This window comes from Dasypus novemcinctus, unplaced genomic scaffold (assembly GCF_030445035.2).
Source record: "Dasypus novemcinctus isolate mDasNov1 unplaced genomic scaffold, mDasNov1.1.hap2 scaffold_183, whole genome shotgun sequence".
In the NCBI taxonomy this organism is placed as follows: domain Eukaryota; kingdom Metazoa; phylum Chordata; class Mammalia; order Cingulata; family Dasypodidae; genus Dasypus; species Dasypus novemcinctus.
This window is the reverse complement of record NW_026688166.1, coordinates 426392-450930: the sequence shown is the minus strand read 5'-3', so window position 1 is coordinate 450930 and position 24539 is coordinate 426392. Positions and strand designations below refer to the sequence as shown.

The window sequence follows — 24539 nt, the reverse complement described above, 5'->3', positions numbered from 1 at the left end:
TGGGTGTCCCAGAAGGAGAAGAGAAGGGAAAAGTGGCAGAAAGAGTGTTTGAGGAAATAATGGCCGAAAATTTCCCAACTCTTATGAAAGACGTAAATATACATGTCCAAGAAGCTCAGCATATTCCAAACAGGGTAAATCCTAATAGACCTACGCCAAGACACATACTAGTCAGAATATCACATTCCAAAGATAAGGAGAGAATTCTGAAAGCAACAAGAGAAAAGTGATTTGTCACATACAGTGATCCTTAATAGACTAAGTGCTGATCTCTAATCAGGAACCATGGAGGCAAGAAGGTAGTGGTATGACACATTTAAGGCACTGAAAGAAAAAAACTGCCAGCCAATATTCTTTATCTGGCAAAACTGCCTTTCAAAAATGAGAGAGATTGTACATGTCAATGGAAGAACTACTAAAAGATAAACTTGGAACTTTATAACACTGTGACCCAGTGGTGGATAAGGAACGTGGTTAATAGTACAAATACAAGAATATTCTTCCACGAACCAGAACAAAACTTAGTATTACAAGGTGTTAATAATATGTTGATATATGGGGAAATATAACTAATGTAAATCATGGACTATAGTTAAGTAGTGAAAATGTTCTAAAATCGACTGTGGTGAAGAGGGCACAACTCTGATGATTGAGTATACATTTTGGATGAATTGTATATAGGACTGTATACTCAGTGAACCCTGTTGTAGATGATAGACTGTGGTTAATAGTAAAAATGTTAATATAAGAATGTTCTTTCATGAATTATAACAAATGTACAATACTACTTTAAGGTATTAACTTTAGGATGGTATATGGGAAAAGTACATCTAATATAAACTGTGGACTCTAGTTAATAGTAATTTTTTAATATTCATTCATCAGTTGTAACAAAGGAACCACACTAATGCAAAGAGTCAAGAATAGGGGGTATGTGAGAATATTGTATTTTTTTGCATGACTTTTCTGTAAACCTACAACTTCTCTAAGTTAAGAAATTATAATAAATAATAAAACCACAACATTATGCTAAGTGAAAGAAACCAAACACAAAGTACTACATATGGTGTGATTCCATTTATATAAAATGTAAGTATAAATAAATTTATAGAGACAAAAATAGGGAGAGTTTAAAATTTTCACAGATAAACAGAAACTGGAAGAGTTAATCAACAGAAGACACACCCTGCAAGAATTACTAAAGGGAATGTTGCAGGTTGAATGGGAAAGACAGGAGTGACTTGGAGTAGTGTGAAGAAATGAAGATCATCAGTAAGAATAACTAGGTTAAATGCAAAACCCAATAGTACTGTATCCTCAATCTAAAACTCTTTTTTTTTTTTTTTTTTTCTTTTTTGAGGTACTGGGGGCCAGGGATTGAACCCAGGACCTTGTATGTGGAAAGCTAACACTCAACCACTGAGCTCCATTGGCTCCCCTGAGTAGGTTTTTTCATTTGTTTAGCTTGTTTGTTTTGGGTTTTTTTAGGAGGCACTGGGGACTGAACCTGGGATCTTCCATGTGGGAAGCAGGTGCTCAACCACTTAAGCCTCATAAGCTCCCAACTCTACTTTTTTTCCACCAAGCAGAATAATTATTTTAATTCCACGTTGATAAACATCACAGCAAAATTCCCAAACATTAAAAGCAGAAATAATACAGTAAGCAACCAGAGAGAAAAGACCATAGTCAAAAAATAACTATCATACTCCTAAATAATAATAGTAGAAAACAGAAGGTAGTAGAAATAATAGCTTCAGTATTATGAAAGGCTAAAGAACTGATGGATGTAGAGGGGGAAAATGACAAATTTATGGCTATAATTTTGAACTTGCAGTTTACCTTCCTCAATTATTAATAATTTTAAAAGAAATAAAGATATGGACAATTTGAACAAGGAAATTAACAAGCTTGACAATAAAAATATATAGAACTCTGCATTCAACAGAGGAATGATTTTTCTCAAACATGAATGGAACATTCACAAAAAGTGACTATGTATTAAACCATAAAGCAGTTCCTAACTTTTTAGAGAACTAATATCATATAGAATATGTGCCCAGTCTATAATATAAATACTTAGTAATGTCACACAAAAAAGAAAAATACTCAAAATTGAACAGAAATTTCAACTAAAAATGCATGGGCGCAGTGAAAACAGTATTTTAATAGAAAAATTTAACCTGAAATGCTTCTTATAAGGAAAGAAAAAGTATTGAAAATAAATTAGATAAGCACTAAACTTAACAAAAGACAAGTAAAAGGAAGGAGACAATGTATATGAGTAAAAAAGTCAATGACATGGAAATCAAATAATGAAGATAAAGCTGATTCTTTGAAATATTGATAAATCTCAGAAAAATGACCAGGAAGAAAAGAGATAAGGCACAATAAAACAATATTAGGGATGAAAGGGGACCATAATTAGAGATATAATGTAGACTAGAAAGTAATAAGAGAACAGTAAGACCAACTTTATGCATTGAAGCTTTTTTTCTTTTTTTCATTTAGACAAAATGAACAAATTCCTAGGGGGGGCGGGGGAAACTGCCTCCGGAAGAAATCAGAAGAATGGAAAATAAACCATTAGGTAAGATTATAAGTAGTAAAAACCTCCCAAAATAGAAAATGCCTAAGTTCAGTCAAACCTTCAGGGAACAAGCATTTCAGTCTTACGCAGACTTTTCCAAAGACAAGAAATAACTGACGATTCAGCTTTTGAGTCTAGTATATTCGTCTTTTAAAAAATCAACCTCATTGAACTGTATTCATAAATGATACAGTCCATTCAAAGTGTACAATTAATGGCATTTTGTATAATCAGAGTTGTGCATTCATCACTTTAATCAATATTAGAGCATTTTCATTACTCCATAGAAAAAGAAAAAAAAACCCAAAACAAAAACAAAAACAATTGTTCTACCCCTTAGTAGTCATTTCCTAATCTCTCTTTCCTACTGTACATAGTACTTCTTGTCTAGTTTCTTTTAGCATGCTTTTTTTCTTTTACCATTGATAGATGGTTATTAGTATATTACCATAAACAACTCTCCATAGTTTGCTTTGGTTGTATTTTTGCCAAAATATCACCCTGATAATAACATTTTGTAACATTAACAAACATTTGTTTTGTTTCAGAGAAAAATATTCTTTTATATGCCCTATTAACCATACTCATTTTTCACATGAGAGTTCGGTCTGATTTACAGTCCCATGTTTCATTTTTAAGCTTTTCTTCTAGTGATATATATTTTCCTCTCATCCACTATCATACCCATATATTAGCGTTGCTAATTACAAACACTTTGGCGTGCTTTCACCATTTCTATTCATTTCCAAACATTTACAAACAACCTTTTTACCAATTCTGCATAGAGTAAACTTTGGTCTTCCATTCTCTAACCTCGTTCCATTTTCTGGTGTCTTACATTTAACTCTTCCATGAATTTGCTCATTATATTCATTTCATAATAGTGAAATCATACAATATTTGCCCTTTGTCAGACAATATTTGCCCTTTGTGTCTGGCTTACTACTAAACGTAATGTCCACCAGGTTCATCCATTGTGTTAGGGTTGTCTAGGGAAACAATTAATAGGAGATATTTGTAAATAGTATGAGATGTTATAATATTCTCTCACATAACCATGGGGATGTGCAAGTCCAGATTCCGCAGGCAGGCTACACACCAGGGGGCTCTGAGGAAGATCTGATGAAGGTCCTCGATGAGTTCCCAGGAGACATTGGCTGTCCAAAGACAGCTGGAAAATTCTCTCTGAATGCTGAAATCACTTCCCTTTTCAGTTGATTGGATCAAACATCACTCATTGCTGATGTCGATCTCCTTGATTGATTGTAGTTATAATCAGCCATCTATGGAATAAACTCGCTGATGACTAAAGGCCATAAATGTCCTTGTATTACAATTGGCCTAGTACTTGCTTGACCAAACAGCTGGGCACAATTACCTAGCCAAGATGACATAGTAGCCCTCACAGTCCACCCCTTGTCAACTTGGCAACCATACACATCACCTTAAACCATACTTAGTCTCCAAAAAAAACCAATAACAGACATGCGTATATATTTTTTGCCTAATAATATTCAGCTGTCCCTCATACAACCAGAAACACATTAATTCCCTACAGAACAGGGCGTAAGTCCTTGTAATATACGCTCTTAAACTTGACATCCTTAAATATGAAATAAAACTAATACAACTTGTCATATGATAAGGGAAGGGGTTAGGGAAGAAAACAAAGATACTCGTTTTATGTACGTATACAGTCATACTCATAACAAAACAAGGAAGAAAGATTTCATGACCATTATAAGTTCTTGTTTCTGTAACTGACCACATGGTTGAAGTTCATACTGATCACTACCACCTTCCATACCCATTCCATGCTCCTGTTACCCTCAGCAAGCACCTCAACTGACTGTGGTTCTTTGCCCGGTGCAGTGACCCAAACTTTCATTCCTGAAGATTCTGGACCATAGTTAGTCCTGCTTGGATTGCTTTGTTGCAATTTCCCATTGACTTTAATCATGGTGCATGGCAGTACTAGGAGATGTCCTAGAGGATCTCCTGTATTCCCTGCAAACTCTTCTTTACCCCCATTATTCAGATGCAATCCTATTTCCCCTTGATAGGATCAATCACCCCAGCCAGTACAATAATTCCCTTCTTTGCCTGTTGATTCAGAGGTAAGAGGAGCCCCAAGAGGCCAGTCTTAACTTCCAGTTCAGCGGAATCATAATTGCGTTCCCTGGTAGAAGCACTCCTCTTTTTGGAACTAAGACCTGTAGACCAGCAGAGCTTAAGGTTGCAGGGACAGAAAGCAAAATTTTTCTTAGTGGATCATTAGGGGTAATAGTGAGTGGTGCCACTCCCCTTTCTACCCTTTGATTCCTGGACCTGGATGCTGGTTATGGAGAAATAGGACCATAGAGTGGATGCTGATTTAGAGCATACACAACCTCTTGGAAAACACTTCTCCAGCCCTACAAGGTATTTCCACCTTGTTGGTGCTGTAATTGACTCTTCAAAAGACCATTCCATCGTTCTGTTGATCCAGCTACTTCAGGATGATGGTGAACTTGTTAAGACCAGTGAATTCCATTGGCATGTGCCATTCCCACAGTTATTTGCTGTGAAATGGGTTACTTGTTCAGAAGCAACGCTGTGTGGAATGCCATGGTGGTGGATAAGACATTTGGTAAGTGAACGATGGTAGTTTTGGAAGAAGTATTGTGTGCAGGGAACACAAACCCTATCTGGAGTATGTGTCTATTCCAGTTAAAACAAATTGCTGCCCCTTCCATGGTGGAAGTGGTCCAATGTAGTCAACCTGCCACCAGGTAGCAGACTGGTCACCTCGAGGAATGGTGCCATATCGGGCTGTGTGTGGGTCTCTGCTTCTGATAGATTGGGCACTTGGCAGTGGCTGTAGCCAAGTCAGCATTGGTGAGGGGAAGTCCATGTTGCTGAGCCCATGCATAACCTCCATCCCTACCTCCATGGCCACTTTATTGATGAGCCCACTGGGCAGTGACAGGAGTGGCTGGGGAAAAAGGCTGAGCCTTAGCCACAGAGTGGGTCATCTTATCAACTTGATTATTAAAATCTTCCTCTGCTGAAGAAACCCTCTGGTGAGCATTTACACGGGACACAAATATTTTCATGTTTTTTTTGCCCTTTCAGAAAGGTCTATCCACATCCCTCTTCCCCAGATCTCTTTGTCACCAATTTTCCAATCATGTTAACTTCCAAGTCCCTGACTATTCAGCCAAACCACTGGCAACAGCCCATGAATCAGTGTACTGACTCACCTCTGGCCATTTCTTCTTCCAAACAAAATGAACAGCTAGGTGCACTGCTCAGAGTTCTGTCCACTGGGAGGATTTGCTCTTACCTCTGTCCTTCAGGGATGTCCCAGAAAGGGGCTGCTGTGCTGCAGCTGTCCACTTTCGGGTGGTACCTGCATATTGTGCAGAATCGTCTGTAAACCAGGCCTGAGTTTTCTCTTACTCAGTCAACTGATTCTAAGGAACTCCCCCAAGAGGCCAAAAGGTATGGACTGGGAAAGAGAAGGTAACATGGCAGGGGTATTGACCATGGACATTTGGGCTACTTCCTCATGTAACTTACTCGTGCCTTCAGGACCTGCTCGAGCCCTATCTTGTATATACCACTTCCACTTTATTATGGAGTGCTGCTGTGCACGCCCAACTTTATGGTTTGGTGGGTCAGACAATACCCAGCTCATGACAGGCAACTCAGGACTCATGGTAACTTGATGGCCCACAGTTAAGCGTTCGGTCTCCACTAACACCCAGTAGCAGGCCAAAAGCTTTTTCTCAAAAGGGGAGTAGTTATCTGCAGAGGTTGGCAGGGCTTTGCCCTAAAATCCTAAGGGTCTGCATTGTGATTCTCCTATAGGGACCTGCCAAAGACTCCAGACAAGATCCCTACTTGCGACTAACACTTCCAGCACCACTGGATCTGCTGGATCATATGGCCCAAGTGGCAGTGCAGCTTGCACAGCAGTCTGGACCTGTTGCAGAGCCTCATCTTGTTCCGGTCCCCATCAAAACTAGTAGATTTTCTGGTCACTTGGGTAAACAGGCCAGAGTAGCACACTCAAATGAGGAATGTGTTGTCTCCAAGATCCAAAGAGACCAATTTAGTGTTGTGCCTCTTTTTTGGTCATAGGAAGAGCCAGATGCAACAGCTTATCCTTCACTTTAACAGCAGACACCCTGAGATTTTAGTTTCCTTTGTAACTCTGCTACTTGTACAATGAGAGTCTGAGTCTGTTTTTCAGAGATCTCAAGCCTGTGGCTGCAGGAAACAAGATTTTCTTTCAGAGTACACACAGGAACTTTTGCATCCTTCATGCAGTGTTTAAGTTGCAAATTTGAAGCCTTTTGCTCATTCCTTTCTTTTGTAACTGTATCTAGAGTATCTAGGAGGAGCCAGCCAACATCACTGTACCTTTTGACTCCATAAAACTCTGTTAAGTTGTTGAAAACACCCTCATCCAGATCCTTGCAGCTTATAAACATGGAAATAGGGGAATCCAGTAATGATATTTTATGTCTCTCCATTGCCAGCTCACTCCATGGTTGTTAGTGGCCTCTTTGTTATTGGAAAGGGAGTCATTAGTACACTTGAGTCCAATTAGATTAGAGAGCCAATTGCAAAACTCCCAGAACCGCTTCAGAAACCCATGTTTCAGATTCTGTTCCTCAAGAACCACTTCTGGTACCAAGCTGTATTAGTCAGGGTTCTCTAGGGAAACAGAACAGGAAACCTCTGTCAATAGTATGAGATTTTATAAAATTCCTCTTGTGACTATGGGAATGCACAAGTCTAGATTCTGAGGCAGGCTGCAAAGCAGGGGCTCTGACGTAAGTCCGATGAAAGTCCTTGATGAATTTCCAGGAGATGTTGGCTATCTAAAGACACGCTGGAAGATTCTCTCTGAAAGCTGAAATCACTCCCCCTTTTAAGTCATTTAACTGATTGGATTAAACATTACTCATTGCTGATGGCAGTGTCCTTGTTTGATTGTAGATGTAATCAGCCATCAATGCAGTAAGCTCACTGATGACTAAAGTTCATAAATGTCCTTGTATTACAGTTAGCCCAGTACTTGCTTGACCAGACAACTAGGCACAGTTACCTGGCCGAGTTGACACATTAGCCTACTATCATATCTATGCTGCCATTTGCGTCATGATTTCATTTCTTTGAATAGTTGTGTATTGAACTGTATCCTCATACAACTCTACTCTTTAATTCCTATAAGAGTCAGAATACAGCTGAATAAGCTTAAAAAGGTATTTTTCCTGATATCAGACATGCAAAATATAAAGTGGTAAAGTGGGAGAAAAGCAACATAAAGAGAGAAAAAGAGAGAGGGGAACAGAAAATGAGTATGCTATTGAATCTGAATTGGTATTTTTTTCAGATTAGTAAGTTATATAATACAAACCCCAGGGTAACCACAAAAATAGTTAAAAAATAGAAATGGAAATGAGACAGGGGTCCATCAGATACATCATGAAAGATTGATTATACAGTTTTTTCTTTCAGTACTGTGCATATATCATACCACTGCCTTCTCACCTCTGTGGTTTCTGCTGAGAAATTGGCATTTAATCGTATTACTACTGTCCCTTTGTATGTGACACATCACCTTTCTCTAGCTGGTTTCAGGATTCTCTATCTTTGGCATTCTGTTTAGTATGTGTCTTGGAGTAGGTCTGTTAGGATTTATTTTGGAGTACATTGTGCTCTTGGACATGTATATTAATGTCTTTCATAAGAGTTGAGAAATTTTCAGCCACTTTTTCCTCAGATATTCTTTCTACCTCTTTTTTCTTCTCTTCTCCTTCTGGGACTCCCATGAAACGTATGTTTCTATGTGTTGTGCTGTCATTCAATTTCCTGAGACCCTGCTCAGTTTTTTCCATTCTTCTATTTGTTTTTCTTTCTGAGATTTCAAATATCCTATCTTCCAGTTCACTGACTCTTTCTTTTGCCTGGTCAAATCTGCTGTTGTATGTCTCTAGAGTATTTTTAATCCCTTCTATTGTGCCTTTCATTCCCATAAGATGTTATTTTTTCTCTGTGTACCTTCCAATTCTTCTTTATGCTCACCCAGTGTCGTCATCTTTTTTTCTTCCTCCTTTATTTTTAAAGGAGCTTCAGATCACATCAATGTTACATTGAAAATAAAGGGGACTCCCCCACCCCTCCCCCAGCCCACCCCACCCACAACGTCTTTCATCAGTGTGGTACATTTGCCACTATTGATGAACACATATAGAAGCACTGGTATCAGGCATGGTCTGCAGTTCACATTATGTTTTACATTCTGTATTGCACAATTCCACGGGTTCTGACAAGATGCATAATGGCTTTTATCTGTCATTGCAATGTCATGCAGAACAATTCCATGCCCCCGAAATGCCCCATGTTACACCCATTCTTCTCTCTCCCACCAGTTGTCTTAATATCCTTATTTCTTTAGTTATATTTTCCTTCATCTCCTTAAATTGATTTAGGAGATTTGTGTGAACATCATTGATTAGTTGTCTTAAATCCTGTGTCTTTAGGGATTTAAATTTGTTTCAGGATTTTTAATTTGTTCCTTTGGCCTTATCTTCCTGTTTAGTATGGCTTGTAATTTTTTGCTGATGTCTGATTATCTTCATGAGCTTACTCTGAAGGTCAGTTTCTGTTTCTTGTCTAGAGTTTTGTTGTTGGTTGGCTTTGTGTTAAGTCTCTTCTTTGACACTTGGTTCATTAGTATTTCCCAGCCAAAACAGGGCCAGGCACCAGACCAGTTCCAGTGGGCTCCTCAAGGCTATGCTTTCCTGGTCTTCCCAGCAGATGGTGCTCTTTGGCCAAAAGCCTTCTTGTCGGCTCATGGAAGGTGCAATTTCCTGGCCTGCTCAGCAGGTGGTGCTCTTCAGCAACCTATTCCCCACAGGGAGGGTGTTTCTAGAGCTCTGTCTGCTCTGCCCCTGTGGGGTTGAAACAGTGTGTGGTCATACCTCTCCATGACGGGCGAAAAGAGTGGGACCCAGCTTCCAAAATTGCCAGCCAAAATCTGGATCAGTCCTGGGCTTGCCCCCTCTGTTCTTGGGGGGAAGACTTCTGCAGCCCTCCGGGTCCCCAGCAGCAAGCTCAGCAGGGGCTGACCTGGCAGGCACAGGGGTGGGGCTGGGTGCCCGCAACTGCGGCCGAGTGGTCCCTCCGGCTTCCCTGGATGCTGCACAGCACTCCTCGGGCTCCGGAGCCCAGAACGATTTTCTGCCTGTTCACTGATCATTTTCAGAAGTCCTCCCACTACCCTCTGGCCTCCATGGTTTTTATTGAAAAATTCAGTGTTTATCTTATGAAGATCCCTTATAAGTGATGTATTTCTTCTTTCTTGCTGTTTTTAAGAGTCTGTATCCTTGACATTTGACAGCTGTTTATAATGTGTCTTGGTATATAAACCTCTTTAGGTTCATTCTGCTTGGCGTTTGTTCAGCATCTTGAATTTGTACATTTGTATCTTTCATCAGAATTGGGAACTATTCAGCCATTCTTTATTCAAATATTTTTTCTTGCCCTTTATCTCTTTTCCTTCTGGGACTCCTATGATGCTTATTTTAGCATGCCTGTTAATGTCCCATGGGTTTCTCAGACTCTTCACTTTTTAAAAAATTCTTTTTCACTCTGCTTCTTACCTGGGCAATTCCAGTTGTTTTATCTTCAAATTTGCTATCCTTTCTTTTGTCACCAATCTGCTATTGAACACCTTTTTTGAATTTTTCGTTTCAGTTGTTTTACCTTTCAATTCTAGAATCTGCATTTTGTCTTTTATTTCAATCTCATTATTGAAATGATCATTTTATTCATATATTGTTTTCCTGATTTCATTTAGTTCTTTGTCCACACATTCCTTTAGTTCAATGATCCTATTTAAGAGAGTTTTTCTGAGATCTTATATTCGTAATTCCAGATATTTAACTTCCTCTAGATTATTTGCTGTTGAATTCATTTTTTCCTATGCCTGGGCCTGTCTCCTTGTATGTCTGGTATTTTTTTGTGGAGAACTGGGCATTCTGAGAATATACTATGGTGATTCTGGAAGTCTTCTACCTGCAGTCTTCAGTCTGCCAGACCAAGAACAACAGGAAAAAGGAAAGGAAAGGAAGGAGGAAAGGTAGCGAGAAGGAGGGAGAAAGAAACAGAAAAAAAATACCACAGCCAGAACACCTGCACTCAATCCCTAGGGAAAAATAAAGAAAAGGAAGAAGCTGCACTGCCTCTCCAAGCCTTTGCTCTGTTTAATGGAAAGGACACTGCTGCCCTCAAGGCCAAAACCTAGACCAGTGTTGCTGTTGATCCCTCAGGGGCATGCCAGACCCAAAAGCACAAAAAAGAGGAAGCTTGAGAAAGAAAAACGAAGTCCATTGCCCCCACAAAGGGAAAAAATAAGAGGTCACTGGGTCTTCATGTCCTGGTGGATTTTGATGGGAGCTTAGAAGCCACTGCTGCCCAAAGGAATGAAACAGGCCATGTTCTGCACTGGTCGCTCAGGGTTCCTCGACAGACCTGACCGTCAGTCCTGCTTCAGAGGAGGCTTCCTCTGCCCACCTTGGCCCACCAGCTGCTGCTGGCACTGGACACAGGGCTGAAGACTGGGGGCGGGTCATCACTTCATCCCCTCACTCACTCACAGAAGCTGAAGTTCTGGCAGGTCCTCGCCTCCTCGGCCCCCCGTAGTTGTTCTCACATCCATTCTGGTTCCAGGGTCACCACCTAGTTGATGCTGATCTCTCTTCCCACCTCTCGTTTTTCTAGTATAAGGGCAATCTGTAAAACTCCCTGCTCTGCCATCTTACATCTGTGTGACTTGCTTCACATATTATGAAACTCAGTTATTGGATACATACTGTTAGGATTGTTTTTGTTTTCTAGATTAACTGACTAAGTTCAGTGAAATTTCCTCTTTATATGTGATCATACCCCTTGCTTTGAAGTCTGCTTTGATATTAATACGGCTGTGTCAGCTTCTTATAGGTAGGGTTTGGATGGCATGCATAAATGTGTATTTTCAACCTAAGTCCTTACGTGTAAAGTGTTCCTCTTGATAAGAGCCTATTATATTTTTTCCCCCTCATCAGCCAACCTTTGTTTTTTAATTGGAGTTTTAGTCCATTAACATTTTATGTAATTACGCATTTAATGATGTCTGTCATCTTGCTGCTTGTTTTCTGTTAGTCACATTTCTTCCTTGTACCTTTTCCATTCATGCCTTCTTTTGGATTAATAAAACACTTTCTCTAATTCCACTTTGTCTCATCTATTGACTTGTTCTGCTATATCTTTTTATATTATTCTTTTAGTGGTTATCCACAAAATTGTGATATGTGTCCTTAACTTATCCAGTACTTTTTAAACCACCTCATAATTTAAAAATCTTGGAGTCTTCCGTTTACTGGCCCCTGCTTTTGTGCTATTGTAACATATTTTAATTCTGTGTTACAAACTCCATAATAAATTGTTGTTGCTTTATATTATTGAAAGTCTTTTTTAAGAAGTAAGAAGATAATCTTCTCTAGTTCCTCACTTACCTTTTCTGATGTTTTCCCATTGATCCTGCAGTCCTGGTTTTCCATGTAGGACCTTTTCTATTTAAACTAAATAACTCATTCTAGTGTTTAGTAGTGTGTTTCTCCTTGCCTCAGATTGTCAAGTTTTGTTTGAATGGAAATGTGTTTTGTCTACATTTTTTAAGAATATTTTTGCTTGGTGTGGAATTTTAGGTTTGCAGTTTTTTTTTCTTTTAACTCTTTAAATGTCCTTGTCTTCTGGCTTCCATTGTTTTTTATTTACAATCAGCTATCATTCTTACTGTTGTTCTCCCAAATGTTGTGTTCTCTTTTTCCACTCATTAGCTAGATCAATGTTTTCTATTCATTTATTTATTTATTTTACACTTTTAAAAATTCATGGATCACAAAGAATGCTACATTAAAAAACATAAAAAATCATGAGGTTCCCATATAACCCACTCCCCACCCCCCCACCCCATCATTTTTGTAAATTTTATTTTTTTGAAGATATATACATAACAAAAAAAATGTTACATTAAAAACATAAGAGGTTCCCATATACCCCCCACCCCCCAACCCCACTCCTCCCACACCAACAACCTCCCTCATCACTGTGGTACCCTCTTCGCACTTGGTGAATACATTTTGGAGCACTGCTGCACTACATGGATAATAGTGTAGCATGAATGTTTTCTACTTATTTTTAATATTTATTTAAGTACTAAAAATAAATAAATAGAAAATATTTAAACAAATGGATAAGTAAATAATTTACATAGAGATACTTAAACCAATAGGTTTAAATTTATTTAAATTTATTTATTGTATTCATCCTTCTTGTGTTTAGTCAAGTTTCTTCAATCTGTGAGTTTATGTTTTTCACTAATTTCAGAACATTTTCCCTCATTTCTTCAGTTACTTCTTCTGCATCATTCTTGCTCCTCTCTTGGTAAGCCTCCACTTACACATCAGTTAGTTTGTTATATGTCTCAGGTTCTGTTCTCATTCTTTTTTCTTTTTGTGTTTCAGTTTAGATAATTTGTGTTGATTTGCCTTTGAGTTCATTGACTCCAAACAAAATAACTAGAAAAACAGTAGATTTGCAAAAATGTTTGCATCAAGATGACAAATAAGGTTCATATTTTATAAAGGGTTCTAATCTGAAAAGAAAAAAGTGACTAGAGCAATTGGGAAGATAAATAAATTTGGAATTCACAGTAGAACAGATCCAAATGGCCAATAAATGTGAAAACCTCATATTTAAGAAATTGGTATTAAGTAACTGTGAGGTACCACTTCATACCTATCATTCTTACAGAAATTAAAAACAGTGAAAACGCTGCTGCTGCCAAGTATTCAGGCAGAAGGTGCTTTGTAAATTGTTGGTGTAATGTGAAGTGTTAATAACTTCCATGAAAAGAATCTGACATGTTATCCTTCAGCCATGGCAATTTATCCCATAGAAATAAAATGCCACCGTGCATGGGTATATATGTACACATACTTATTACAGCATTGTATGTGATGATAGAAAACTGTATACCAAGAGAAAGATATCAACAGAGGGTGCCTGAGCAGCCAAGCTGAATTCATACCATGGAATATTATGTAGCCTTTGAAAACAATTAGAGTTCTCACAGTTGGGGAGTTTTTCACAAGGTATTGGGTGAGTAAGAAAAGCAAGATGCATAAAAGGATCTGTGATATACTTTTTAAAAAAGCAGTGCTGAAAGATAAAACAGCAACCCATGTGTGTGTGTTATAATGAGAGTGTATATGTATATGGCATGAGCTTGAGGAAAGTACGGAAGGATGAAAATGTACCAGATGGCGAGGGGTGAAGGATGGTGAGGTGGGTGGAGCAGACGAGGGTGGAGGCCCAGCTAAAGAAGAGACCCTGCTCTAAAGCAAGTCCTGGGAAGCAGATGTAGCTCAAGTGATTGAGCTCCCTCCTGACACATGGTAGGTCCCGGGTTCGGTTCCCAGGCCTCCTGGAGAAGACGAGCAAGAAAGCGAGCTGGTGTGACAGGCTGGCATGACAAGCTGATACAACAGGATGATGCAACAAAGGAGACACAAAGAGGAAACACGAGAGGCAGCAAAGCCGGAATGGACTGGGCACCTCTCTTCCACGTGGGAGGTCCCAGGTTCAGTTCCTGGTGCCTCCTAAAGAGAAGATGAGCAGACACAGAGAGCAGATAGCAAGTGCAAACAATGAGGGGGGAATAAAATAAATCTTAAAAAAATAAAGCAAATCCTTTTACCTTACTAGGACAAGTACAAAGGATTCCGAAAGGCAGTTAGCAGAAAAAAAAAATAACTCAGTAAGTTCTTAAAGTCATGGTTGCCCTCACTGGTGATCCAAAAAAAAGGCAAATAGAAGTAACAAAGGAAGTAATTTTTACCCATCAGATTGGCAGCCTGGAAAGTGCTTGGCAGTGTCCGTTTGTGCCAGGAATGGGCCGTGCCTGCACATGGCTGGGCAGCATGAGGCTCAGCCTTCCTGGGGGCATGTGCCAGCAAGGTTCAGAGTCATTGTGTTGCATTGGTTCGTCAGTCCTGGAAAATTGTCTGGAGTGCAGAAGCATGACTTTGATTAAGAAAGTTCATCTTAACATAATGAATGTGTAATAGTAAAAACTGGAAACACTATATGTCCACCACAAGGAGATTGGACAATTTATGATAATTCAAAGAATGGAATACTCCGTAGGTATTAAAAATTGTGGTGTTTAAAAGTATGTTTAATCATAAGGAAAAATGTGTGGAATTTAGTGACAGGCCACTAGGCAGAACTGTGTCATCCAACTTAAACTATATGCATACTCTGTCTACATTTTTAAAAAGCCTGAAAGAATAGCAACATGCTGACAGTGATTATTCCTGGTCAGTTACAGATAGCTTTAATTATCTTTTTTGTACTTTTGTGTTTTCACACATTTTCTAAAATGAAAATGGCTGTTTAGGAAAATTTGTTTAAAAAGTATACTCTGGGCACTGGAATGTTCTGGTTATGGAGTGTATGGTTTGGCAGTCTCCCCTTCCAGTGGATGCCTTCCAGGCAGCCTTATTGTGAAGATAAAGTGGGGGTGGGGCCTCGGCAGAGCCCCAAGCGTCGGGCTCCTTCTGGGTTCCGGGTCGTCATGGGTGTGAGCTGAGGTTGCCCAGACCCCACGGATGCAGGGGCTTCCACCATCACACCCACCTTCCACGTGCCTGCTGCCCTGCAGCCTGCCTGCCTGGGGTGCTGGCCCACCCTACCCCCAAGATCTGCCCTCGGATGGGAAGAACGCTGGAGCACGTGCCCCCGACACTACAGGGTCCTTTACAAGTGCTTTTCTTGACTTTAAGCAGGAAAGAGAAGAACCAGTTGAGCTCAGTGAAGAAGGAAGCTTCCAGGAGGCTGTGCAGCCGGAGGAGTTCGTGGCCATTGCAGACTATTCTGCTACTGATGAAACGCAGGTAGCTGTGTGTGCCGCATATGAGGAGGCTGTGCTCCTTGGAGGCCCCTTAGGGCTTGCAACGTTAGGGGGCTCAGTTAGATGCAGATTTCGCCTATATGGGCATCTGAACCAGAAGTCATACCAAAATTAAATAAAGGTGTACTCTCTTCACTGCCTAACGAATTGATCCCAAGCATGGGAACCATCAGCAGGGTGGGGGAACATCATCTGTTCCAGTTTCCGCTTGGAAACCTTATTTAAAACCTATTCCAGTTAAAGAGTAAGGCTATAAAGTGAAAATATCTACTTATAGCTTTTCTTCCTAAGTTACAGTGAAGAGCTTGTTCAGAAATTCTGCCTTAAGCCGTGTTGAAAAAGCTGAATCTTTAATTTTTAAAAAAAATATCAAATAAGCTGTGCTTTTCTTTCAGGTAAATGCTCCACAAAAAAGCTCTGAACCCTGGTATAATTTTCTAAATTGTCAGTTGCTGTCATTACCCACTGACTAATTTTTGAAATTGCCATGGTTTGAGTACCAGTAATGGGAAATTTATCACTAATTGCTGTTATTTCTACTGAATTTTCTCCAGCTGAGTTTTCTGAGAGGAGAGAAAATCCTTATCCTGAGACAGACCACAGCCGACTGGTGGTGGGGCGAGCGTGCGGGCTGCCGTGGGTACGTCCCGGCCAACCATGCGGGGCCCCTGCAGGAGCTCGGGCCTGAGGACACCTGGCAGGACGGAGAGTGCTTGGGCAGCTACAGAGCTCTGGTACTGCTTTCCTGCCCTGTTCCGTGGGCTTCCTCTGCTTACTGCTTGGAGCAGGGCCACAGCCTTTCTCCTCCGCTTAGTGGGCCGTGCGTCCCTACCCCTTCTCGTCACTGCAGAAGAGGCTGCAATACCTGTAAACAAAGGAGCGTGGCTGTGTTCTGGGAGAACCTTGATTATGGGTGCTGAAAGTTGAATTTCTTATAATTTTCATGTGTCACAAAATACTATTATTTTTTTAAACACTTAAAAATATAAAAACCACGCTTAACTTGCAGCCTAAGCAAAAGTAGGTGGTGGATTAGATTTGACCCATGAGCTGTGTGTAGTTTTCCAGCCCCTGATTTAGACATATTATTTAAGCAATAGGATTATGAGCCTTTCTCAGTGTTAAAAAATAATAAATTTTACTTTAAAAATAAAATATAAAAAGTTATGTAAATTAATAGTATCTTTAAACAATGAGTTTTAGTTTTTTTTTTTTCAGTGGAGAAAGGTCCATGTCAGTTTGCCACAGGGCTACCGATGCAAAGTACCAGAAATATGTTGGCTTTTATAAAGGGGATTTATTTGGGGTAAAAGCTTCCAGTTCTGAGGCCGTGCAGTGTCCAAGTAGAGACACCGTCAGAGGTGCTTTCCGACCAGTCAGCTACTGTCGACCTGGTGTGTCCCCACGTGGTGAAGCACGACGGCGGCTGGTCTCCCCAGGCACCTGCCTCCCCTCCAGAACCTGCCGTCCCCTGGAGCTCAGCTGTGGCGACAGGCACGGGGCGTCGCTCTTTCCGGGCCCCCTCAGTCTGGCTGCTGTGTCTTCTTCCTGAGTTCGCTGGTAAGCTCTGAGGCGTACGGCTCACCCCCCTTGAGGTGCTGCATGGGCTAACCCCTCGGGTGCTTCGTTCCCAGCCTCTGCGCTGCTGGCTCCAGACCCCGGGACCTCTCCCAGCCTCTCAGGGCTTCTCTGTTTTCCTGCAGTCTTCTCTCTCACAGGACAAGATGAAAAATGATTGTGCTCCCTTTTCCTGCATGTCTCTGTGTTTCTGTTTCGTACAAGATCCAGCAGAAGGGTGGAGACTCAACCTGCGTCAGGTCTCACTGATGTAGTCCAGTCCAAAGGGTCTCATACTCACCAGAATGGATTAGTTCAAAAACATGATCTTTTTTGGGGGTTCACAAAATTCAAACTATCACAGCCCATAACCCTATGACCCAGACAATAACCCCTATTGACAGTATTTGAAACTTTTCATTATTGAGGTGTAATTCAAATATCATAAAATTAACCATTTAAAAGTGGACAGTTTAGGGGCATTCAGTACATTCACAGTGTTGTACAATCATCACCACTATCTAGCTCCAAAACGTTTTCATCCCAAAAGGAAAGTTTGTACCATCAGCAGTTGCTTCCTATAATAATAAATAAAAACAAAAAAAATCTCATTGCCTCCTACCCTCTCTGTGCTTCCCCTGCTATACAAGCTGCTATTCTGTTTCCTTCTCTCTAGTTTATTTGTATTTATATTTTGTGTGAACAGTCTTATATGCAATATTGCCCATTTTCATATTTCACATGAGGTTTTACTCTGCTGTACATCCCCATGTTACATTTTTCAGCTTTCCCTTTAGTAATATACATGTCCTTAGACTTTCCTTTTTAACCAAAGCCCTGCTAGTTAAAAAGACAATGATGTACTTTCACCATTTCTATTCATTTCCAGAGACTTATAAACAACCTTTTTACCAGTTCTGTACTAGTTAACCCTCAGATTTTCCATTTTCTATTGTCACTCTATTTTCTGGTGACCTATATTCTAATTATTAACTCCATGAGTTTACACAGTATGTTTAGTTTATAGTAGTGCAATCATACATTATTTGTCCTTTTGTGTCTGGCTTGCTTCACTCAACATAATGCCCTCCAGGTTCATCCATGTTGTCATATGCTTCATGACTTCATTTCTTCTTACAGATGCATAATGTTCCACTCTGTGTATATACCACAATTTGATTATCCATTCATCAGTTGATGGACACCTGGATTGTTTCCATATTTTGGCAGTCGTGAAGAATGCCACTATGACCATTGGTGTGCAGATGTCTGTCTGTCTCACTGCTCTCAGTTCTTCTGGGTATATACCCAGTAGTGGTACTGCAGGGTCACATGGCAAGTCTATATTCAACTTCTTCAGGAACTGACAAACAGTCCTCCACAGTATCTGGACCATTCTACATTCCCACCAACAGTGACTAAGTGTTCCTATCTCTCCACATCCTATCCAACACTTATAGTTCTCTCTCATTTTAATAGTGGCCATTCTTATAAGTTTGAAATGATGTCTCATTGTGGCTTTGATTTGCATTTCCCTAATCACTAGAAATGTTGAACATTTTTTCGTGTGTTTTTTTTTTGTCATTTATATTTCTTCTTTGGACAAATGTCTATGCAGATCTTTTGCCCATTTTTTAATCTGGTCCTCTTTCTTTTTATTGTTGAGTTTTAGTATCTCTTATCTTTTTATATATCATGGATATTATACTGTGATTTCCAAATATTTCTCCCATTGAGTCTGCTGCCTTTTCACCCTTTTGGCAAAGTCTTTTGTGGTACAGAAGTGTTTAATTTTGAGGAGGTCCCATTTATCTGTTTTTTCTTTTGTTGCTCATGCTTTGGGTGTAAGGTTTAAGAAACTACCACCTACCACAAGATTTTGAAGATGCTTTCCTACATTTTCTTCCAGGAGTTTTTATGGTTGTTACTTTTATATTTAGGTCTTTGATCCATTTTGAGTTAATTTTTAGATCAGGTGTGAGATGGGGGTTCTCTTTCTTTCTTTGGGATATGGCTGTCCAGTTCTCCCAGCACCATTTATTGAATAGACTGTTTTAGCCCAGCTGGGAGGGCCTGACAGTCTTGTCAGAAATCACTTGACTGTAGATGTGAGGGTCTATTTCGAGTTCTCAGTTCGGCTCTATTGGTCTGTCTGTATTTCAGTACCAAGCAGTTTTTACCACTGTAGCTAAGTAATATGCTTTAAAGTCACAAAGTAACCAAATAAGTTTTTCTTTTTAAAGATATTTTGGCTATTTGGGGCCCCTTACCCATCAAAATACATTTGATAATTGATTTTTCCATTTCTGCAAAAAAGGCGGTTGGGATTTTGATTGGAATTGTGTTGAATCTGTAAATTGACATCTTCACTTTATTTAGCACTGACTATTCTTCCATTTAAGTCTTTGGTTTTTTCTAGCAAGGTTTTGTAGTTTTCTGAATACAGGTCCTTTGTATCCTTGATTAAGTTTATTCCTAAATATTTGATTCTTTCAGTCACTATTGTATGTTTTCTTCTGATATCCTCCTCAGATTGTTTATTAGTAGTGTATAGGATTGCTCTTGACTTTTGTGGATTAGTCTTATACCCCACCATGTAGCTGAACTTGCTTGTTAGTTTTAGTAGCTTTGTTGTGGAATTTTCAGGATTTTCTAGATACAGGGTCATATCATCAGCGAATAATGGAAGTTTTACTTCTTCCTTTACTATTTGGCTGCCTTTTATTTCTTTATCTAGCCTAATTGCTCTAGCTAGAACTTTTAATACAATATTGAGCAACTGGTGACAGTGGGCATCTTGTCTTATTCTTGATCTCAGTCTTTCACCATTGAGTACTATGCTAGCTATAGGTTTTTCATGTATGCACTTTACCATATTGACAAAGATTCCTTCTATTCCTGTCTTTTGGAGTTTTGTTTTGTTTTTTTTTTTTTAAATCAAGAAAGGATGCATTTTGTCAAATGCATTTTCTGCACCAATCAAGAGGATCATGTGATTTTTCTTCTTCAATTATTAATGTGGTTTTATTGCACTAATTAACTTTCTTGTGTTGAACCACCCTTGCATACCTGGGATAAAATCCACTTCATTGTGATGTATAATTCTTTTAATGTACTTTTAGATTTGGTTTGCAAGTATTTTGTTGAGGATTTTTGTATCTATATTCATTAGAGATACTGGTCTGTAAATTTATTTTTTCATAGTATTTTTATCTAGTTTTGGTATTAGGGTGATTTTGACTTCATAGAATGAGCTTGGTAGCATTCTTTCCTGTTTAGTTTTTTCAAAGAGCTTAGCAAGATTGGCATTAGATTGTCTTTTTTCAAAAAATTTATTTATTTATTTATTTATTTATTTATTTATTTATTTATCTCTCCCCTTCCTCCCCACTTAGCTGCTCTTTGTGTCCATTTGCTGTGTGTTCTGTGCCCACTTGTATTCTTGTCAGTGACACTGGGAAACTTCGTCTCTTTTTTTTGTTGTTGGTTCATCTAACTGCGTTAGCTCTCCATGTGTGCGGTGTCACTCCTGAGTGGGCTGCGCTTTTTTTGCGCAGGGTGGCTCTCCTTATGGGGCGCAATCCTTGCGCAATGGGCTCTCCTACCCGGGGACACCCCTGTATGGCACAGCATTCCTTGAGTCCATCAGCACTGCTTGTGGGCCAGCTCACCACACAGGTCAGGAGGCCCTGGGTTTGACCCCTGGACCTCCCATGTGGTAGGCAGATGCTGTATCAGTTGAGCCAAATCTGCTTCCCGAGATTGTCTTTGTTTTTTTTTTTATTTAAGTATTTATTTCTCTCCCTTCCCCCCCCCCCCGTTGTCTGTTTTCTGTGTCTATTTGCTGCATCTTCTTTATCCGCTTCTGTTGTTGTCAGCAGCATGGGAATCTGTGTTTCCTTTTGCTGCGTCATCTTGTTATGTCAGCTCTCCGTGTGTGCGGCACCATTTCTGGGCAGGCTGCACTTTTTTTCGCGCTGGGCAGCTCTCCTTCTGGGGTGCGTTCCTTGCGCTTGGGGCTCCCCTATGCGGGGCATACACCCGTGTGGCCCAGCACTCCTTGTGCGCATCAGCACTGCGCATGGGCCAGCTGCACACGGGTCAGGGAGGCCCGGGGTTTGAACCGTGGACCTCCCATGTGGTAGATGGACACCCTAACTACTGGGCCAAGTCCGCTGCCAAGATTGTCTTTGGTGATTGGTGAAATTTACCTGTGAGGCCATCTGGTCCTGAACTTTTCATATTTAGGAGGTTTTTGGTGACTGTTTCAGTCTCTTCACTTGTGATTTGTTTTTTGAGGTCTTCTGTTTTTTCTAGGGTCAGTGTAGGTTGTTTGTGTGTTTCTAGGAATTTGTCCGTCTCCTCTACATTGCCTAGCTTTTGGCATACAGTTGTTCACAGCACTCTCTTACGACCTCTGTTACTTCTGCAGGGTCAGTGGTAATGTCCTCCCTCTCATTTCTGATTTCATTTATTTGTGTCTTCTCTCTCTCTTTATTTTTCAATCTAGCTAAGCATTTGCTGATTTTTTTTTTTCCTCAAAGAACCAACTTTTGATTTTGTCGATTCTATTGTTTTTTTGTTCTCGGTTTCATTTTTTTCTGCTCTGATCTTTAATATTTCTTTCCTTTGGCTTGGTTTGGGATTAGTTTGCTTTTCTTTTCTAATTCCTCCAGGCGTGCAGTCAGATCTTCAATTTTAGCTTCTTTTTAAATGTAAGCCTTGAGGGCTGTAAATTTCCCTTTCAGCACTGCCTTTGCAGAGTCCCATAGGTTCTGATACGCTGTGTTCTCGTTTTCATTCATCTCAAGGTATTTATTGATGCTTTTGCAATTTCTTCTTTGACCCACTCTAGTAATTTGATATATTTATGAATTTCAGAAAGAGATATAATGTTTATAAGGTAATACCCTCTGATTGTATTAGATTCACCTGAGATGACTTTGATTAAATTATGTTAAGATTAGGGCATGCAGGTTTGGGTCCCCAATCGCTTGGTGGGCTATATAAATGGATGCTCAATCAAGAACACAGAATTAGATACACAGAGAAGATACACAAAGGATCCTACAGCCCCAGAAGAGATGAACCTGATAGTTTACAGCTGACCCTGTGAGGAGAACAGAGCAACTGAGCCTGGAAAGAAACAAGTCCCAGGAAGAGAGACGAGCCTTATGCCAGCCTATAGCTGAGACTGGAAGTAGCTGGGACCACAAAGCCTTAAGAGTAAGAAGCTGAACCGTCGCAGACATCACCCACCATCTTGCTTCATCACATGGTAATAGACTTTGGGTGAGAAAGTACCTCTTATGGTACCTTGAGTCGGACTCTTTAGGGCCTTGTGACTGTATGCTTCTGCCTCAAATAAAGACCCTGTATAAAAGCCAACAGATTTCTGATACTTTGCATCAGCACTCCTTTTGGCTGACTAATACACCCGCTGATTATTTAAGAGTGTGTTGTTTAATCTCTATATATTTATCAACTTTCCCTTCTTCTGTCCATTTTTTTTTTAAGATTTATCTATTTATTTCTCTCCCCTTTCCCCACCCTGGTTGTCTGTTCTCTGTATCTATTTGCTGTGTCGTCTTTGTCCGCTTCTGTTGTTGTCAGCAGCACAGAAATCTCTGTTTCTTTTTGTTGTGTCATCTTGTTGTGTCAGTTTTCTGTTGTGTGTGGCACCATTCCTGGGCAGGCTGCACTTTCTTTCATGCTGGGCAGCTTTCCTTATGGGGCGCGCTCCTTGCGTGTGGGGCTCCCCTACGCAGGGTCACCCCTGCATGGCAGGGCACTCCTTGTACGCATCAGCACTGCGCATGGGCCAGCTCTACATGGGTCAAGGAGGCCCGGGGTTTGAACCGCGGACCTCCCATGTGGTAGACGGACTACCTAACCACTGGGCCAAGTCCACCTCTATTCTTTTCTATTTCTGATCTCCTCTCTTTTCTAGTTCGGATATTCTGTCTTCAAGCAATTCAATTCTGCTGTTATATGCTTTCAATGTGTTTTTAATCTCATCTATCATGTCTTTCATTCCCATAAGCTCTGTTACTTTTCTTTGCAGACTTTCAAATTTTTCTTCTTTTTTTATTTTTATTTTTTAGTATGTACCGGGGATTGAACCCAAGCATTCAACTACTGAGCTACACCACCCGCTCCACTCAGATTTTCCTTTATGCTCACCCAGTCCCTTCTTAATATCCTTTATTTCTTTAGTTATATTTTCCTTTAATTCTTTGAATTGATTTAGGAGATTTGTGTGATTATCATTCACTAGTTGTCTTAAATCCTGTATATTGTCAGGATAGTTGGTTTCTTCCTTTGGCTAGGCTATCTCTTCCTGTTTTCTAGTATGGCTTGTAATTTTTTGCTCATGTCTAGGCATCTGAATATCTTGGTTAGTTTATTCTGGTGGCCAATTTCTCTCTCTTGCCTAGTGTTGTTTTTTTTTTTCTTTCCATAGCTATTCTTTGATTTTATAGTTCATTGTATTCTAAATCTTTAAAATTGCCCAACTTAAGTTCTCAAGATTGGGCCAGGGACTCACTAATAGGGCACAGACTTTATCCCTGGGGACTAAAGAGAGACCTAAAAGCAGTTTTTCTCCTTGCACTTTCCTGGTTGGCCAGTAGATGGAACTCATCAGTGCACCTTTCCACAGAGATGTTTCTTTCAACCTCTGCTTTCCAGCTCTGGTCTGGCCAGAGCTGAGATTCAAAAAAGGCTCTGCTGGCAAAATTTACTGAAGAGAAGCCCTCTGACCACCCTCTCTCTTCTGTTGAAGCTTCTGACAGGGAGGAAGACATCTGCTCCCCTGTCATTCGGCTGCAGTAAGTGTAATGTCTTTAGGGTGGGGAATGGGGATATAAATGATATCTTTGTACTTGGTATGAATCGAAGCATAGGTTTAGCATTATTTTTATGCATTTGCATTTTATTCCTGTCAGAAGTAAAAAGTGGAGTTATAATCCAAAATTACATTAGTACTGGTGTTCATAATTACCCTTTTAGTGGCTTCACAAGAGTTCTTTTTTTCTTTATGCATGTTCATTCTATCTGTTCATTCCTTTCATTCTGAAGACCTCATTTTAGCTTTGCTTATTGAGTAGGTTTAGTGGTGTTGAACTTCTTCAGGTTTGTTTATCTGGAAATGTCTTAATCGCTCCCTTGTTTCTGAAAGATAGTTTCATTGGTTATAGAATTCTTGACAATTTTTTGTCTTATCATTTTGAATGTATTGTCCCACTGCCTTCTTGCCTCCATGGTTTCAGATGAAAAATCACCACTTAATTTTATTTGGGCTGCCTTGTATATAATGTATTGCTTCTACTTGCAATTCTCAGATTCTCTCTCTGTCTTTGGCATTTTACAGTTCGATTA

The 24539-nt window shown here is 39.9% G+C and overlaps 1 pseudogene; it reads left to right on the top strand.

The window, feature by feature from the left end:
• The window catches only part of LOC131277613 (protein arginine N-methyltransferase 2-like), an 85736-nt pseudogene that overhangs the window by 17727 nt on the left and 43470 nt on the right, over positions 1-24539 (top strand).